We start from the raw sequence: 12,401 nt of genomic DNA on the forward strand, positions 1-12,401 counted from the left end.
GTTTCCAATCGAACATCTAGATGGCACCTTATCACGCTTTGTATGGGGAAAAGTGTTGAATGCTGTCATGTTGACTGGAAGCTAGGAAAAGCAGTTTATGGGACTTGAAATAGTCCATCAAACTGTTGAAAAGTTGAAAGTGATTAGGGAAAGGATGTTAGCTGATCAAGAGAGCTATGCTGACAAGAAAAGATAACCGATATCATTCAAAGTTGGAGATTCGGTTTTACTTAAAGTCTCACCGTGGAAGGGACTTATAAGATTTGGTAGAAGGGGAAGTTGAGTCCAAGATTTATTGGACCATTTAAAGTTCTTCATAGGATCGGGAATCAAGCTTACAAGCTAGAATTACCATAAGAACTGGAGGGTATTCGTAATACCTTATATGTGTGTTATTTGAGAAAATTTACGGGAGATGTGCCCGACATAATTCCCATTTCTAAATTAAGGTTGGATGAAATCAAGAGGTTGATTGAAGAGCCTGAGGAAATCGTTGACCGAAAGACTAAGAAGTCGTGACACAAAGTGGTCAATTTAGTGCTTGTGCATTGGAAACATACGGATGGACCAAATCTCACCTGGGAAACGGAGAGTGACATGATGAGTCGCTACCCATATTTGTTTGCTGATGTGTGATTCCGGGGACAGAATCATTCTAAGGGGGAGAGAGTTGTAACGCTCGTGTTTCTAGGCTAGGCATTAATATTGACATAATGGTCTAGGTTAACCTTTGTAACTCATTTAGAAGAAATGAAAAGGAATTATGTGAATATTATGTGAATTATGTGTTTTATGCTTAATTATTAGGGTTTAATTAATTAAGAATAGAAATTAGCGTCAAAAATTAAATTTTAGATAAAGCCGATATCTATTAAGAAGCTTGTAGTGGGCGTGACAAGGCTTATGGATATATAAAGTATGCTGAAATCCGAGTTATAATGAAGAAGTTATGACTTGTCGAAGTTTCACGACAAAACCAGTTCGGTGCTGAATGTCGTAAAAAGTGAGTTTTTGATAAACTACTTTTTAGCCTTAGTGATCTAAACGAAACTCGTAGTGTTCGTTAAACTGAGAAGTTCGATAAAAAGAACGCCAAAATCTGACTTCGTATGAGGAAGTTATGATTTTTCGAAGTTTCAGTTTAGCAGTAGACAGCTAAAAACTCGAATTTTAGATCGATTGATTTTTAGCCGACACGACCTAAACGAGAATCGAAGGTCTCGTCATTAGTAGCTCAACGGTAAAAAGTCTGACGAAAACAGACGTCAGATGAAGAAGTTATGAATTTTTAATGGATTTCTTGTCCCGTTCTGTTAAAAATAATAATATAAAATTAAAGTCAAAATTAGCCGACAAAGTCTAAATGAAAGTTGTAGAGCGTAATTTTACCTACACGTGCATATAAAGAACGTCAAAAACGGAGGTCGTATGCGAAAGTTATGGATTTTAGAAGTTTTTGCACAAGAATCGAGAAAATTCGCATAGTCACGTTTTTGCCACGTCACCTTCGCTTAGAGCATGCCACGTGTTCGAAAAAATGGCTGAGTCATCCGAGCTGCTGAGTCATCCGAAGCAGTCCAATGCCTGTTCGACGCGTGTTCTCTTTCACGTGTCTGAGCCTTTGCGAGAGTGCCACAAACCCCCTACTTCGGACCCTAGGTCGCGGTCCAATCAGGAGGCGACAGCGAGGCTTCGCACGCGCAGACCATGTGCGAGCACATGCGCACCCTCGCCCAGCTGCTGCCGTGTGGCCTTCGCTCCTGATGCCACCTGCCCTCGCCTAATGACTCCCCTCCTGAACCGACCTTCGGACCCCCTATAAATAGAAGGGTCATGCGAGCCTTCTCGGCTATAACGGGGAAATTGCCACTTTTAGCCCCTTTCTTCATATTTTCTTCATCTTAACATTCCCAAAGCCCCGGTATCGATTATAACCCCCGGAATACGCCACGAAGTGCCCGAGAAGCCCGGAAAATTTATTTTTTCGGTTTCGAAGCCCGACACTCGCAGAGCCCGGTTTCGCAATAAAACTCCCGGTTTTATTAGAAACGATCATTTTAGGAAACGAATTCCTGCCTGATTTTCATTAAATCAGGTGAGTGTATAGTCACTTTCACCTTACACATAGATACGAAGTATTTACCTTAAAATACGTGCTATGTGTAAATATATTGATTGTTTCTTTGAGGTAACTGTTGAATTGATGTTTTATACAAGTTTTAAACTGTATGTATATATATATATATATATATATATATATATATATATATATATCTACAAATATGTTGGGTAAAACATGGGTAGATGAATTAGATGATGTGTGATGAAATAAAAGTGATGAGAGGTATCGATGTTTAAGATGATCCAGTCATCTATCAGAGTATAGACAACGGCCACAGACTATTTTAGATAGCCCAGTGGAACGTTATTAGACTTGTAATCGGTACGTATGTTTGAACTATATGTTCATTAGGTATTTTTGAACTATGTGTTCATCCATTAGTTCTTCCTTTTGACACTATTACGTGTCGGGGTACGGGAGCGTACGAGATTACTTTATCAGTATTTCCTTTACTTTTATTTGGAAGAGCTTTGGAGTCTTTGTTCTTTTATGAAGTGATCGGAAGAGCTTCCTGAGTTAGTGATATAGATCATGAGTTAAATAGTGGGTGTGTGATGAAAAGTGAATTGGATAGATGAGATGGTCAGTGATATAGATCATGAGTTGAAAGTGAGTGGTGAAATATGGGAAAAGCTTTTACCCAAATGTTGGCGTGAGTGGTGCAATATGAGAAAACCCTTACCCAAAGTTGACCCCCATCATTCAGTTGAGTAAGGATGACAACCATGGACTGTTTTGACGGTCTGTGGAACACTAGCAGGCTCGTAACCTGTAGCTGCTAATGGATTAAGTGTTTCATTCGTTGTACTCTATTCCCCTCATGAGTGCCTTTAGGGCATGTAAGGCTGCGGAAACCCCTTAAGTATGTTCATCAGCTGTATGGAAAACCCATTGACATGTATTGCCGGGGGGGGGGGGGGGGGGTGAACATCCATGGGAAATACCGTCGATGAATAAGAGCTATGGACTAGCACATGGCGACGATGTGAATTCGTGCCTATTTGACATAAATTGCTGAAGGAAAGCAATGTTGTCACCTTGTTGGTTGTTTTATGTTAGGATGTCTTGTTTGAGATAACTTGCTGAGGGAAAGCAATGTTGTCGCCTCGATGTTTGTTTTATTTGACATAACTTGCTGAGGAACCCCCAAAGCAATTTTGTCACCCCTAGTGATAATCCTTAGGCTAGGTCCCTTATGATAGTTGTTTTAGGGACGTAAAGTGAGGATAATGGGAATGGGTAATTAGGGTTATTTTGGTTGATGGATTTAATAAATTTATTGTTGATTGAGAACTTAATAAGTTTATTATTTATTGTGGGTTGAAAACCCTATATGCTCACCAGGCTCCCAAGCCCGACCCACTCGGTTTAATTGTATCACAGGTATCGATACGAAGTTTCTTTACACTCAGAGATTAAAAGAGAAGTAGATCACTAGTGTAAATGAATGTAAGTTTTGTTTATGCTTATGTTTTTGTATTGACAATGACATCCCAATGGTTTAAGTGAATAAAATACATTTCTTCGGAAATGATTTGATAACATATTTATTATGTTTTTCTGGGAACAAATTCCGCAACACTTTTAATCAAATTATTACTCTGAAATTATTTTAAAAGCATAAATTAAACCGGTCTTTTCTGGCCGTGAAATTGGGGATGTCACTATGGTCATCTTGCAAGTTGTAGAAAGATTAAAACACCAAAACAAGATGAAATGAAGAGATAACAACCTTTGTAGTTCTTTGGGTCCTCTTACGAGGCTTGGAAGTTGATGAAGAATGATGAACTTTATAGACACCAACAATGACTCAACTTGATGTAGAATGCTAGTTCTTTTGTATAAAATTCTTTAGACTCTTAAGCTTTATGTTCTTTTCGAAATAAGAACATAAAGAGAGCATAAGCAAGAGTGTGATCTTCAAATCTTCAACAAAAACTAGAGAGAAACACACACACATACAAGTTACGATATTTAGTATGGTTAATACCTAAAACATGAAAGCCTCACTCTCATGTATATAGTATACACAATACTTATGGGTCTATAACCATTAAGCATCCATGCACCAATTAGATAGATGGTTCCCCATGCTTCTAATTACTTTACATTAAATAAGTCAAAAGGCCATACCTCTTATCTCTAACCCAAGTTTCGGATTTTGCAAGAGAAAAGAAAGGCTATAGTTTTATATTTTATAACCCAAGTTTATAAAATATAAACTTTAACTTTTTGGTAAAAGAAAAAAAGATTTATCTAGTCCAAAATGTTCAGAATTGATAGTCATATGCGAATATGGAAATTTTTTCATAGTAGGAGTTGGTTATTGAGTCTACATGTGAGTAGGGAACCTTGATGCAAGGAAGGTGTTCAAGGAGTTACCTTGAATTTGATACTTCATTAGAATGGAATTGTTTTCAGTAACAAAGTTTCGATAGAGCATTTTGTGACGTCGTTGGCTAAGTCTTGGTGACTTTGACACCACGTCATCACAAAAGGATATTACATGTAAGGTTAGACTCTAACACATTTAGTGGTGACAAGAATTTGAAATTCTTACACTTGTAATAAGGATTTGGAATTGTGAAATGAGCATCATTAGAATTATGTGCAATTGATCTGTTCACAAAGGACCATAGAGAGACATAGTATACATGTTCATAACATGTCATGACTGATGTTTAATTCAAGTGTTTAGTTGATTAATCGAAACATTATACAATTAATAAAGTCTAATTAATATGGTGATTAAATAATAAGTGTTTTATTTATTTTCAATAGTTTTAGTTTTCAGACCACAGTTAGGTTATTATTGTGTTTCACTTAGCATGTTTTACTTCCCGAATAATTGGATTATTCAAACATCCACAATCGATCGTACTTTTGGAAGTAAGTAGCGAATTAAGACTGTCATGAATCAGACTGTAGATTGTCTAAGGGGTTAGACATAACAATGGTTTGTTGCAGTATTCAAGAGTACTTTTGAAATGGGGATTTAAGTATTGGATTAACCTACACTTAAAGAATTACTTCATGGATTTTATCGCGAGTAATTTTGAGACAATAATATCTTATATTCTTGAAACGGAGATATATGAGTTGTTGTTTACGAGTCATTTGTGCATTGATAATACGTAAATGCATCAATAACTTGATGTTATAAAACATATTGTTGTGCGTGATTTTATGAGTAAATAGTGTAAGCATATGAGTCGAAGTTTATCCGTTCCTTATGCCATAACGAGAAAAACGATATTTGAGGGCCCCTCGATGATTTGATGATGACATCTAAAGCTCTGGCCAAGCCTGGACTGAATTCATGTGTTCAATTAGTAGTATGATATCATTCGTCATAAATCAGAAATCGGGAAACAAATCTTGGACAAAGAAAATGATTATAATCCATGTCTCATGTCTATACGATATCTTGTAGAATGGAGGAATATTTGATCACTTATCTAAGGACGCGTAACTAACTAGGTCAGAGTTCGACAATGGCTTTGAGAGCTACAATTTGCTAGTCAATTTTGAATTCGTACTTGCAGCTATAGTTATTAGACTTATCCAAGTAGGAGACTGTTAGATTAGGTGTCTAAGTCCATAACTATAATTGGTATGTACTTAAATGGATAGTAGCATAGTCCTTTTGGGTTGTCTTCACACTAGCCACTAGACAAGATGAATCATTGAGAGAGAGATGATGAATTTATTATTTGGAATAATTAATTGATATAAATGATTTATTAATGTATTATGAAAATAACATATTGATTAGAAATCATATTATTTAATTAATATTTAATCGGAAATTAATTTGGAATTAATTTTGGGATTAAAGGAATTAAATAAAAGTGCAGGGACTAAAGTACAATTGTTCAATAGTTGAGCAAAAGGGTCTAGAACCTTCCTACAAGGTGGTGGACGAATATATATATATATATATATATATATATATATATATATATATATATATATATATATATATATATATATATATATATATAAGATAATTCTAGAATTTCTAGATTGTTATATCTTATATGGATAATTAAGGAGGTGGATAATTACCAAGTTTGAAATATTAATATTTTATTCAGATAAGGCTTATCCATGGTATGATTGGTGCACCATATAAAGGGTATTTCACCCTCTAAATTTTGGTCATGATTTCTAAGAAGAAGAAACCGCAAATTATGTCCCCTCTCCTCCTCTCATAATCATTCTCTTGCTTGGTGTGTTTATGAGCCATTAGAGGTGTGGCACTTGCTCTCAAAGCTCAAGATGATCAAGGAATCATTGTTATTACAATATAACAATAAAGGTGTGAATTTTAACTTTGTTTTTCTGTGATTTTCGAAAATATGTAGATACCTCCTAGGGATTCTTGTATTGTGTTCATTGTTTGCATGTTCAATTAGAGAAAACTTATATCCAAACAATTAGGGTTGCATGCATACATATGATATGTTGTTATGCTCAAAACCCGTCAAAAAGATCATAACTTTTGTGGCTGGATTATGTTATGAATTATGATTACATTGACCATGAAATTAAAAAAAATATAGACAAAAAACGTAAAAAAAAACTAGAACAAATTATTTAAACAAAACGTCAAAAAATATAAGAAGATAAAATGTAAAAAAAGCATTAAACAATAAAAAAAACCATCACAAAAAATCTAAATAATTAGAAATATAAACAAATAAAGTACAATATGAGAGAACAAAATATAAAAAAATATTAAATAATAATAATAATAATAAAGAATAAACCAAATACTATTAATAAAAGGAAAAAATAAAAAAGACTAAAGAAAAAAAAGGAAAATGGAAATACAACAAATTAAGACAATTAAATAATAGTTTTGTGGTTGAGAAAAATATTTCATTATATCTGTTGGATAGAGGGTATTTTGGTTATTTCACATATATTTAACACCAAACTTTAATTGTGTTTGTTAAAATGACCTCTTTATTAATTTGAAATGTAAAATGATCCGTAATGCCTAAGATGTCGTTTGTTTTTTTTCTAAAATTTTATTTCTGGCCACTTATTGCTGCGTCGCGCAGCACTTGACCTTTTGCAGCTGTTTGTTTTCCAGAAGACTTCTGACTTAAAAATTGTTGTGCGTGCGCTGCGTGGTGCAACACTGGACCCTCTACTTTAGACCTCTTCACACGGTACTTTAACTTATTGCAGTAGTCTGCAGAGATTAAAAAACAAACATATTTTTTATTACATGCTGCAGTCGTTTGGTCTCCCTTTTCTACCACAGAGGGTTGCAAAGGTGGTCCGCAAACTTCAGACATTTTCATTTTGAAAAAACAAATAACACCTAAAAATCCACAAAAAGTACCTGCAATGGTCCTTGTTGCAAACCACAATGACCAAATATATAATTTTGTTCTTTTACAAATAACAATTTTCAAATGGTGAATACTCTTTCATAATGTATTCATGATATAATACTACTTAACACTCTAATTAAATAATTACGAAAATAGTTCATGTGTAATTAATTTGGAAAATTATAAAAGTTGTCCTTATATAAAATTATAAAAATGGTTTCGTGTCTTTATCTTTTGCAAGAAATAGACAACATTACATAAATGGTCATTTTGTAAAAGCAAGAAATGTAAAAATTACAAAAAATATGTCTATATAATAAAAATAGACAATTTGTCGATTTATTTGGGTAAGAGGGTAAGGTCCAAAAAAAACCTTTACTTGCAAAGAAAAGATCATTATTTGATGTTTTAGTTGTGATTTTGGTCACTGTTTCCTTAATTTAAACTGTTAATTTTTTTTTAAAATGACACTCTTACCCTCAAAGTATATTTCTACGGTTGTCTCTTTTTACCAAACTATAATGAGTATTTCTACTATTCTTTTTTTTCTTTTTTTTTCTTTTTTAATTTTATTGAATTATTATACATTAGTTCTTCTTTTAAATTTTATTGAATTATTAGATATTATTTTTTTTAATTGTTTTATTTGATCATTATATTTTAATTAATATTTTTATATACATAACATTTATTAGATTATTAAATTTATTATTTTCTTTATATAACAAATATTATTCTATTGGTTTATTAGTTTATTCTTAATGTATAATATTAATTCTTTGTTATTTGATTGGTTCCACCATAAATTCATCGAAATACGAAAAAGCGTTGCATTCCATCATAAAAAAATGTTAGGATTACCGCCAATCACCTTCATCAGAGGTCTGATGGAAATACTACCAACTTGTTCCACCCAATGTCGCCGGTAGTCACCTGCGACAACCACTTTTCAATCCACCAGAATCCTCCATATTTTCCACCAAGCTGACCATTTTTTGCTACAACCACCACTATTCGAATCACCAGAAGGTCTAATCCAAACACCCTTGGTTACTTTCTATATTCGTTGCCTTTATCACATTGCACCGATGTATCCTACCACCTGATCAATTCCTCCATTTGTTGCCTTCTTTAACCACCGCCAATTACCTTCATTGGAGGTCCGACGGAAATACTACCAACCTATTCCACCTAATGTCGTCGGTAATCACTTGTGATAACTTCTTTTAAATCCACCAGAATCCTCCATATTTGACATCAACCTGACCATGTTTCGCTACAACCACCACTGTTCGAATCTCCAGAAGGTCTAACCCAAACACCCCGATCATTTCCTCCATTCGTTGCCTTTATCACCTTGCACCGTTGTATCATACCACCTGATGAGTTCCTCTATTTGTTGCCTTATATAACCCATGCACAATCTAACAACATCAAAGCTTAAAACATGCACTACCGAAAAAGACATAGCAGCGGATCATAGTAAAATTTATTTTTAAAGTTATTATAATCAAAATTTCTTAAAATTTCTTTTTTGTGGTGGCAAAGGTAATTAACTTAAATTTCTTTTTAAAATTATTATGATTAAAAAAACTAAAAAAAAAATCAAAAAAAAAAAGAAATTAAACTAATAAAAAAATATTTTAAAGTCTATTTTGAAGTTTTTCAAATATTTTTTTAAACTTAAATTTTCAAAAAACCCAATAAATGTTTTGAAAAACAATCCCAAATACCTTTATAAATCATATTTAAGTAAAAAAAAATTATCATTATCATCATTTCATTATCATTATATACTTATAAAGGAAGCATTTTTCCTTTCATCACATTCGTTTGAAACTCTCATTCGTTTTTCCTTTCACCACATTCATTTGAAACTCCCATAACTTTTCAATTTCTTTCTAATAATAATTATAATTTCGTTAATTAGTTTAAATAAATATAAACCTAAAGTGTAATCATTCATAAGCTAAATTTCAATATTAAAATAATATTTTTACTTTTACATATAAAGTTATGTTTTTTAACTTTTAACATATAATACTTAATTTATTAGTATTAATATATTGTTGGATGTAAACCATTATCGTTTTAAAGATACAATTTTGGAACAATTTGTATAAAATACTTAAATTATTAATTTAAATATAACATTACAAAGTCAACTTAAATATAAATTTTAGTTTAACTTAAACAACCCAAAGAATATTTTGTAAATAGTTAAAAGTGATAAATTATAGTGTCTTTCTAAAAATGATTATAAGTCGGTTAATAAGGTTAAATAAATATCAAACCTAAAGTATAATCATAAATAAACTAAATTTCGATTTTAAGATAAAATTTTTACTTCTACTTATAAAGTTATGTCTTTAACTTTTAACATATTATACTTAATTTATTAGATTTAATATGTTGTTATATGTAAACCATTATCGGTTTAAATCTACAACTTTTGATCAATTGACAAAATACTTAAATTGTTAACTTAAATATAACATTACAATGTCAACTTAAATATAAATTTCAGTTCCACTTAAAAAACCAAAAAATATTTTATAAATAGTTAAAAGTGATAAATTATAGTGATAAATGCAAAAACTAAATTGTAATCTCAATTTAACTAAAATATTTCATCAAAATATTTTTATAATCGTTAAAAGTTTTCAAATAAGTAACTTAAAATAACTTACAATAACAATAGTTAAAAATAACTCTATATAAATGATTATATTATTACCTTTAAAATAAAAAAAAACAATGTTTGATGTTTTAAATAATTATAATGATAGAAATTAAAACATTAAGCAAATAAATTTTAAAAAATTAATTAACATAAATAACAACTATAATAACACTAAACCATATATTATATTTAATTTTATTCATATGTAACTCGCAGGTAGAAGTCATTCAAACGATTGTGATTATGCAGTTATAATAGATGAATATATTATCATATAATCAAAATAATCAATATATTATATCAATTTAGTATACGGATTATTATATCAAATTTAACAACAACATTATTGTTATATTTAGGAAAAAACATGTATTTGTAAAGACTTCACCTATATAGGTGTTTCTGCGCAACGTGCAGGCATTCGCCTAGTATACTTATAAAAGGAACATTTTTCCTTTCACCACATTCATTTGAAACTCCCATTCATTTTTCTTTTTACCACATTCATTTGAAACTCTCATGACTTTTCAATTTCTTTCTAATAATGATTATAAGTTGGTTAATAAGGTTAAATAAATATCAAACTTAAAGTGTAATCATATATAAACTAAATTTCAATATTAAAAGAATATATTTTCTTCTACTTACAAAGTTATGTTTTTAAATTTTAACATATTATACATAATTTATTAGGTCTAATATGTTGTTGTATGTAAACCATTATCATTTTAAAGCTACAGCTTTTGAAAAATTTGTATAAAATACTTAAATTGTTAATTTAAGTATAACCTTACAGGATCAACTTAAATATAAATTTTAGTTCAGTTTAAACAACCCAAAGAATATTTTGTAAATAGTTAAAATTGATAAATTGTAGTGTCTTTCTAATAATAATTATAAGTTGGTGAATAAGGTTAAATAACTATCAAACATAAAGTGTAATCATAATATAAATAAACGATTTTTTTTATTAAAATAATATTTTTATTTCTACTTCTAAAGTTATGTCTTTAACTTTTAACATATTATACTTAATTTATTAGATTTAATATGTTGTATATAAATCATTATCAGTTTAAAGCTGCAACTTTTGAACAGTTTGAACAAAACACTTCAATTGTTAATTTACATATAACATTACAGGGTCAACTTCAATATAAATTTCTGTTCCTCTTAAAAAACCTAAAAAATATTTTGTGAATAGTTAAAAGTGATAATTGTAGTGCTTAATGCATAAACTAAATTGTAATATCAATGTAACTAAAATATTTCATAAATATATTTTTATTATCGTTAAAAATTTTCAAATAAGGAGCTTAAAATAACTTACAATAACAACAGTTAAAAATAACTCTATATAAATGATTATATTGTTACCTTTAAAACAAAAAAAAATGTTTGATGTTTTAAATAATTACAATGATAAAAATTAAAACGTTAAGCAAATAAATTATAAAAAATTAATTAACAATAACAACTATAAATAACATTAAACCATATATTATATTTAATTTTGTTCATGAGTAACTCGCAGGTAGAGGTCATTCAAAAGATTGAGATTATGCACTTTTAATAGATGTATATATATATATATTATCATATAATTCAAAATAATCAATATATTATATCAAGATTGTATACAAATTATTATGTCAAATTTAAAAACATTATATTTATATTTAAAAAAACATATATTTGTAAACATTTCAGCTATATAGATGATTCTTGGCAACACGTGCGGTCATACGTTAGTAATAATAAGGCCATCTCCAATGGATTAAACCTATGGAGAGTTGTATGGATTGCCAACTAAGAAAGAGAATATACACATTCATTTTAATTCTTAAAAAATTAATAAATTTTCAATTGACAAAACTGCAAATTTGGTCCCTGTGGTATTCAAAAAGTTTTCAACTTGCATGGAAGGTCCAAAATCAAGATTTTTCTGGGTTTTTGGTCCAAAATAAACTTAGAAAGACGGTTATGCCCTTTTGATTTCCTTTTTATATTTTTCCTACTTTGTAAAATATTATTTTAATTTAAAAAAAATTAATGATCCCCCAGTCCTCTCTCTCTCTCTCTCTCTCCATATAAGTGGGGACTGGTCCTAAATACTTCTTTCCTACAGTGTTCATGCTTTGGTGAAGAAATAAATTCCACCACCATCATCGAACCCACAACCCAACTGATTACTCAAGAAATAAAACTCTCCTCCTTCAATGTTGTATACATAATCTGAAGCAAATTA

Source organism: Lactuca sativa, chromosome 4 (genome assembly GCF_002870075.4).
Source record: "Lactuca sativa cultivar Salinas chromosome 4, Lsat_Salinas_v11, whole genome shotgun sequence".
Lineage (NCBI taxonomy): Eukaryota > Viridiplantae > Streptophyta > Magnoliopsida > Asterales > Asteraceae > Lactuca > Lactuca sativa.